Source organism: Cricetulus griseus, chromosome 10, assembly GCF_003668045.3.
Source record: "Cricetulus griseus strain 17A/GY chromosome 10, alternate assembly CriGri-PICRH-1.0, whole genome shotgun sequence".
In the NCBI taxonomy this organism is placed as follows: Eukaryota; Metazoa; Chordata; class Mammalia; order Rodentia; family Cricetidae; genus Cricetulus; species Cricetulus griseus.
In genome coordinates this window covers 9,397,081-9,405,352 of record NC_048603.1, presented here as the reverse complement: position 1 = coordinate 9,405,352, position 8,272 = coordinate 9,397,081, and positions in this window count along the sequence as shown.

The window sequence follows — 8,272 nt, the reverse complement described above, 5'->3', positions numbered from 1 at the left end:
ATTATCAGTGCTGTCTTAACATGGCAACGGAGTGACTTCCTTACACTTTCTTCATTTTCAGGTTTCTTTTAAGTATCCCAGAGTCTCATTTCAGAGCTCTTAAAACATACTCGTTCCCTTGAAAAGCGAGGCATGCTGGTATATAGCATACGGCGAGTACAGAATATAATGACTGGTTCTCTACGGTGACAGGATCTGGAATCACCCAGGAGTTGAATCCTCAGGTGCATCATGGGAAATGGTCTAGGCTAGATTAGCCTCTGCTCAAGCCTGTGAAAGACTAGCTTATGTAAACTGGGATGAGAAGATCAGCCTTTTAACTGTGAGTAGCAGCACTGTGTTGTGCACTGTGATCTGGACTATATAAGAAAGGAGAAAGCAAGCTGAACACTAACTATTCTGTTTTCTGACTGGGTGCAGAGCCCCCAGCTCCCAAACTCCTGCCACCAGGACCTTCTCTGTCTTTATTGACGGCATCTTCCGACTTTGTGCTCAAATAGGCCTCTCTCCCTTAAGACCGTTTGTCAAGCCGTTTTATCAGAGCAAGAAGAAAGGTAAATAAGACATCCAGAGTATTTTAATTATTGATATTAATATAATTAATTTCCCTCAAAATTAAAGTAATTACATTTTTTTTTTAGCTCTTAACCTTAAGGCAGAATTACCATAAGATAAATTTTAAAAAGCACGTTATGGAAATCCCCTCTGTAAGTATTTGTAGAACATTTATTCCAATTTAGACATTTCATGAATATTTCTGGTCTAAAATGTCTAAGCTGTTCATCCTTTAGAAGAATTTTAAATGCCAGTGCTTTTAATATATTGAACAAGTGGAGGTATTCTGTGAGATGTTCTGTTTTCTTGCGCTTTGGCCATGTTTGCCTACCTATGACTCATAAAGTTATTAACAACCAAAAAATGAACCTGAACAAATCCAAGACCAGCTTGCTGAAATCCTACTTTGTCTTTTGAGAATCTACTGTATCATTTACTTTGGCAGAAGAAAGGCCAAAGAAGATAAAAGAAATGCATCAGAAAAAGGTATTGCAGTGTGGGGTGTATATCTTTAGTCATAAGAATGCATATTTCACCGTAGCAGATATTTCTTTAACTATGCAAAGATGTGTTGCATTTATTTATGTTGAAGAATATTTTTCTATGTGAAAAATGTGTTGCTGTTTTACTTTTCCTGCCTAAAGCACCTGATTGGCCAATTAAAAAGATGAACAGCCAATAGCTAGGGAGGAGGTGTAGGTGGGACTTCAGGCAGGGAGAGTAAGTAGGGGGAAGAATTTAGGCTCCAGAAAGAAAGAAAAGAGACACCAGGGGCAAGCCAGCCATATATACAGGAAGCAGGAAATTAAGACGCACAGAATGAAGGAAAGGTAAAAAGCCCAAGGCAACATGTGGGTGAGAAGAAATGGGTTCAGTTAAATTAAAGAACTACGGGGGCAAGCCCAAGCTAAGGCCAGGCATTAGCAATTAATAGTAAGTCTCTTTATTTGGGAGCTGGTTGGTGGCCCAAAGAAAATTCCAACTACATTCACCATGGGTAGGATTTCATAATTGCTTGTTTTAAAAAGAAGAGTGGGTTTGGAAATATGGGAAATTTACAAAATGTTGAAGAGACTTAACAACTTTTGATCTTTGAAAGCAGTTGACAGTGTAAAATTTTCTTACAACTTTATCACATGATATTGCCGACATTTTTTGAAGCAGTTTTTAGTTTTCCTCAGCTCAGTAATAGTAACATTTGTGGTTATTTAAGTAATAAAACAATCATTTGGCAAAGTAATCTTTTACTGTTGAGAAATGGCACATCTTGTTGTATTAAAACTGATTGCAGAGTGCTGCAGAGATCTCAGAAGGTGACAGAACTTGCTGCTTCTCTAGAAGACCCATGTACTGTTCCCAGAGCCCACACTCAATAACCTCAATGTTCCATAACTCTGGCTTCAAGACATCCAAAGCCCATTTCTAGCTTCCAGTGGTTCCTGCAAACACATGGCATACATGCATGTGCACCTGTGTGTGTGTGTGCGCATGTACAACACACACACACACACACACACACACACACTCATACACACACACACACACACTCATACACACACACACTCATACACACACACACACACACACACACTCATACACACACACACACACCACACACACACACTCATACACACACACACACACACACACACACTCATACACACACACACACACTCATACACACACACACCACACACACACACACTCATACACACACACACACACACACACTCTCACACACACACACACACAATGATTAAAATTCACCAGATCATATAAGCAAAAGAATATAAAATACAAAGTATAATACTTCGTATAGTAATGAAGTGTCTATGCAAGGAGATAATTTTGGTAATTGTTACTTTTGACAGGCTTTGGAGATTACACTTGATTTAAGACAAATGACAAAAAAGTGTATCCTAATCCCCAATAATTTATTACACACTTAATCAGCATTACGATTGTGAATCTCATGCTGTCTTTTTACCGCTGTAAAAATGCAACTCTGATATCTCCATTCTCTGAACCATCACTACAAGTTATATAATAACCACTTCCATTGCTAATTTTTCTTTTTTTAGTTTTACTTCTAACTTTTTATTTTTTATATGTATAGATGTTTTACCTGCCTATATGTCTGTGCACCATGAGTACATGCAGAGGCCAGGAGAGGGCGTCTGACTCCCAGAGACTGAAGTGAGGGATGGTTGTGAGGTGAGATGGGGGTGTGGGGAACTGAACCCCAGTCCTCTAGAAGAGCAGCCAGGGCTGTTGACCTCTGAGCTGTCTCTTTGGCCCTCCATTATCTTCAAAAGCTTCCTCATTTCCATTGCTTATTTTTTAAAGTCTCTATTAACATATATCATTAGAACATATTAATTATACAAAATATCAATGGGTTCACTATGACATTTTCCTACATGTATATATTTTGATCATATTCTTCCTTATTTCCTTCCCTGTCCCTTCAACTCCTGCTAATGCCATTTTGCTCCATAGCTACTCTCCCTTCTTTTTGGTGTCCCAGTTAGTTTAATTTGTTTAATTGTGCCCAGTTATATGAATGAGAGATTATCTACAGGAGCATGGACAGCTTGCTAGTGACTACACCACTGAAGAAAATGTCTCTTTTCCTGGTGAACCACTAATTGGCTATCATTCCTCAGGAAAGTCTGAGGTCTCATGTGCCCTTTCCCCTCTGTGATGGGTAATCCCAGATCCTGAGACCTGAAGAGTGCAATGACCATGTCTTTTGCAGAAGACAGCGTTCCAAACACCTTCCTCATCTTTTGGATCTTATCTGGCTCTCCCCACGCCCACTTTGATGATGGTCTCTGAGCCTTGGATGGGTTATATGGATGGCCATTTAAGACCGAGCACTTAACAGACAACTATTTACAATGCTTTGGACAGTTTTGAGTTTCTGTGCTAACCCTGCCCACTGCAAAATGTTCCCTGACATAAGCTGATGTCAGCACTAACTCATAGCTCCCTACGCATAGCTTCCTCTCTTCCCTGTCCCGTCTAGGCAGCCACTGAACTGCTATATAGGTATAACTATATATTTGTTTTCATTTTCCATGTGACATGAAATCATACAACATTTGCTATTTTAATTGTTTGGCTCCTTTTATTCAGTTTAACAATTCAAAGGTTTATCTATGTTGTCCCTCCACATATTAATAGATGGAGATTTAATACTTGTTAATCCACTCATGTGTTCATGAGGCGTTCGGATTATTTCCAGGTTAGGGTTATTGCAAATAAACCTGCTATGCACATTTGTCTTTTAATCTTCGTTAATGTAGTAACTTTCATTTTTCTTATTTAAATACCTAGAAGTGGAATGGCCGGATCACAGAGTAGGTGTACTTTTACTTTTTGAAGAAGTTGTAAGAAACTTGGGAGTGACTTGGAACTTGAATTCTCATGGAATTCAAGTTCTACATTCTTGCCAATACTTTGTACAGTCTATTATGTTTGCCAGTCTACAATGTGGTGGAATCTCATTGTAGTTCTAATTTGTGTTTACTTAAGGACTGATACCATTTTACATATATGTACACACACACACACACACACACACACACACACACACACACATTGAGACAGGGTTTCTTTGTGTAACATCCCTGGCTGTCCTGGAACTCACTGTAGACCAGCCTGGCCTAGAACTCACAGAGATCCACCTGCCTCTGCCTCCCAAGTGCTGGGATTAAAGCCGGACTGACATTGATAAGCATTGTTTTTATGCTTTCCATTATCAATATATCCCTTTGATAAATTATATGTTTGCTTTTCAAAAATGAGCCATTACCTTGTCAATTTGACAGTTCTTTATATATTTTATGTTAGTTCAAAAATTTTTTTCTCCATTCATTTATTTAGCTCATAAATGAAGTCATGCACAATTATGATACAGAATACAGTATGTTCACAATGGCATGGCTAAATTAAACCAATTAACATGTTATATCACACATATTCATCACTTGTTTTGAGAACACTTAAAGTATACTATCTCACAACTTTTAAAGTATAGCATATTGTTATCAACCATATTTATCATGCTCTCAGTAGACCTCAAGACATCACAGAGTCCATGCCCCTTGTCCAACTGCAAGAACCTCCATTCAATGTTTTCCTTAAACCAATCGTTTCCCCATTGTTAAAAGACCCACACTGAAGCCTAATAGCCACAATTCTGCTCTCTGCTCCCATAGGCTCATCATTTCTAGGTTACACATAAAATTGAAATTGTGTGACATTTGTCTTCTTCCAGTGTGTCACTTATTATTTTTAGTTCAAAAATTTTATCTTCCTTTGGATTGTCATTTTATTCTCTTATCGGTGTCATTTGACAAGCAAAAGTTTCATCTATTTTAATCTGTAATATTTAATATTTAATATTAGTCTAACCTAAACCCAACATCTCTTTTCCTCTATAATGTTTACTAAAAGTTCCTCACCTTCAGATTTTCATACTCTATCTGTGGTCGACTTTAAGTTAAACTTATGGTGAAGAATACAAATCAGGTGGGTATTTTTTTTTTCATCCAAGGGTATTTCAAGTTAAGCAGTATTTACTTAAAAAATTCTTTCTCTCTTGAGTTGCTTTAACTTTGTCAAACATTAATCTCTGTGTTACATATGGATCTACTTAAGGATCTCTGTCTATTTCATTTAGCTATTTGGCTATCTTTATGGCAAGGATGTAGTAATAGCATAGCATTATAATGTCTTGAAATCAAGTAATATTTGCCCTGTAACTTCTTCTTCTTTTTCATTTCATTATTCTACATGTAATAGAAAATAAAATGTAAAAACTCTGTTATTCTAGTTGACTCTGAGAAGATAAAGGTAAAACTTCACTTCAGAGTTGTTTTATGTGGGGTGTGCTTACGGTAGATGTATAGTAGTGCTTTATATTTCTACTTATTATCTTGAACTTTAATGACTATTGTGTCTCAAACTATGTTAGGCCAGATCTTGGCAAAATACCTTTAAAAGGATAGATAAGTTTACAACAAGTGCTAAACATAATTTCCAAAACATATTTTTTCCCTTGAGTTCTCACTGTATGTGGAAAAAAATGAGTGAATTTTCATATAAAAATTCCATTAAAATCTCTGCAGGTTTGACACCAATATTTGACATGATTACATGTAAGAGATGAGAAATATTTTTCATCTAACATAGTTCCTTAAGACAATCCTCCATAGTCTTCACTGTCTGTGATGGTTGGTGTTGATTGTCCATTTGCTAGGATCTAAAGTCCCTAGGGGCCAAATCTCCAGGCACACCCGTAGGAGATAGTTTAGATGACATTGGTCTCTGGGTATGCTTATGAGGGATATCTTGATTGGGTTAACTGGGATAGAAAGATCCACTGTGAAGGAGGGACCAGCACCTCTCCGTGTGCTTGTGTTATGTCTACATAAAAGGAAGAAGCTCCCAAGCACACACATTCATTGCTCTCTGTTACCTGGTTGTTGATGGAATGTGACCAGCCACTGTGACTTCCTCACCACGATGGATTGAACCTTTCAACTATGAGCCAAAATCAAAAGTTGCTTTTGTCAGCATACATGAAAGCAATGAGACAAGTAAATAAGACAATGTCCTTTCATTTTGACCATGTATTCTAAACCATTCAGGTGCCTTTGCATTTTTAATTGTTTTATACAAAACTGAAACTCTCAGTATACTATACTTCAACTGAATTTGTACAATTTATACATAGGAAGATCATTTGGGACCAGAGAACAGTATGACTAAAAGGTAAGGATTTGGATTCAGACAAAACGGGTTTATATCTCGAGTCTACTATATACTGGGTATCTGGTTCTGATAGTCTCCAGATTCCTCTTTAGAACCAGAAAACGGAATAACAAATATGTTGGCTGACTGTCAGGAAGTTACAAATATGGAGTTAAATGTTTATAAAAGTATTAAACTATAATACTATAACAGTATAAGTTGCTGTATGTAGGCATAGTCATGAACTCACTGTAGTAGTGATTCCTAGATCTGTCTGAATTCCAGTGTTATTTAAAGATCATCAAAAAAAATTCAAAGCCCAAACTATACCTTTACCAAGTAAATCACAATGTCTTTGGAAGGAACACAGGACCATTTTTTAAAAATTAAATGATTTTATGTAAACGATCTCATTTAGTTATGCAGTTCTTGGAGTTGAACATTACTTCTGGTTTATATAGGAGAAAGCTAACGTTAATCTTGAGAATACTGAGGAAAATACTCTAAACAATCCCAGCTCAAGTTGGTCTGGCTTCAAAATCCTACTTTTAAGTACTTTGCTTTATTTAGTCAAGGTCCTTAGAGACCCCCATTTAAATGAACCCCTAAATAGAGCATGGTACACGGCTGTAAGTGATCCATATAATTCAGGAGGATACTCTCTATTGCAAACATCAGGTCCACCAATGTTTTGACGTTATTTGTGAAGGCATATGCTATAACTCACTTATAATTTATAAAATCAATGAGAATTATCAGCTGAGTCTCCACTATCTTATGTCAAGGAGTTAGCTTTGGCATATGATACTCCATGGTTTGGCATGTGCCTTATTGTTTTCCAGACTTTGGAATAGCCAAATAATAGGCAAGCCACTATTCAGAGCCTCCATTCAATGTATTCCTGAGGATAATTCCTGATGTGATTCCTGCACACTGGCCAAGATAACTTGGTGACTGCTTTCTGGACCATGATGCTATTTGCTATAAAATGTATTCCTCAGTCATATAACTTTCTCTTTACACACCTCATTTAAAGCATAGTTTAACCAATATCTCTGCTCTAAAGGGAGCACTACAACATGTTCTGGTATCTAAGCGGCAGATGGCTTTGGACATCATTGGCTATTGCTCTTCCAGGCTTATAAACAAGTTACAAGAATGGAGCAAACGAATGACACTTTTGTGGACATGATGACGTAATTATGAGTGTAGAACTTGTCTTAGAGAAGAATTCCCAAAGAGCTTCTGGGAGTATAAATTATAAAGTCACTGCCATAGGAGTATTTTTTAGGATTTCTTTATCCCCACTGTAACTGAAAAACCCCAAAGTCACTTGAAAGATTGTGAAAACTTTGGGCTTGACTTGCAGGCAACTATTCTTCAGTCCCATCTGACAGTTTTTGGCCAAGGATGCTCCAAACTTCAACCTCTGAAATAACCGTGGTTTGTTTAAGTGTAACACACTGATGCAAGTCAAGAAGTCAGTAATACTTGGCCATTTTCAGTAGTGTTAGCCCAGCCTCACTACACATTATTTTCTAGCACACACTAAAGTAGTCAGCAAAGCTAATTTTGGGTGGGTTGACTGGGGAGGCTAGAAAACTCGAAAAGCCCAGGCTGATCTGAACTTGCAATGTACTCAAGGGTGACCTTGAACTCCTGATCCTCCTGCTTCTATCTAATAAATTCTGCTTTACAGGCATGAGTAGTTCATGATTTTATGTCATGCTGGAGATGAAAGCCAGGGTAGGGTATCAGGCAGAGTTCCAACTGAGTTACACTCCTAGCTACCATTATTTGTGTGTGTGTGTGCGTGTGCGTGTGTGTTATTTGTTTTGTTTTAAGACAGAGTCTCACCATGTTGCCTTGTCTCAAATGCACTATGTTCATCTGGTAGGCCTGGAACTCACAGAGATGCCCCCACTTCTGCTTCCCTAGTGTTGCTATTGAAGGCATG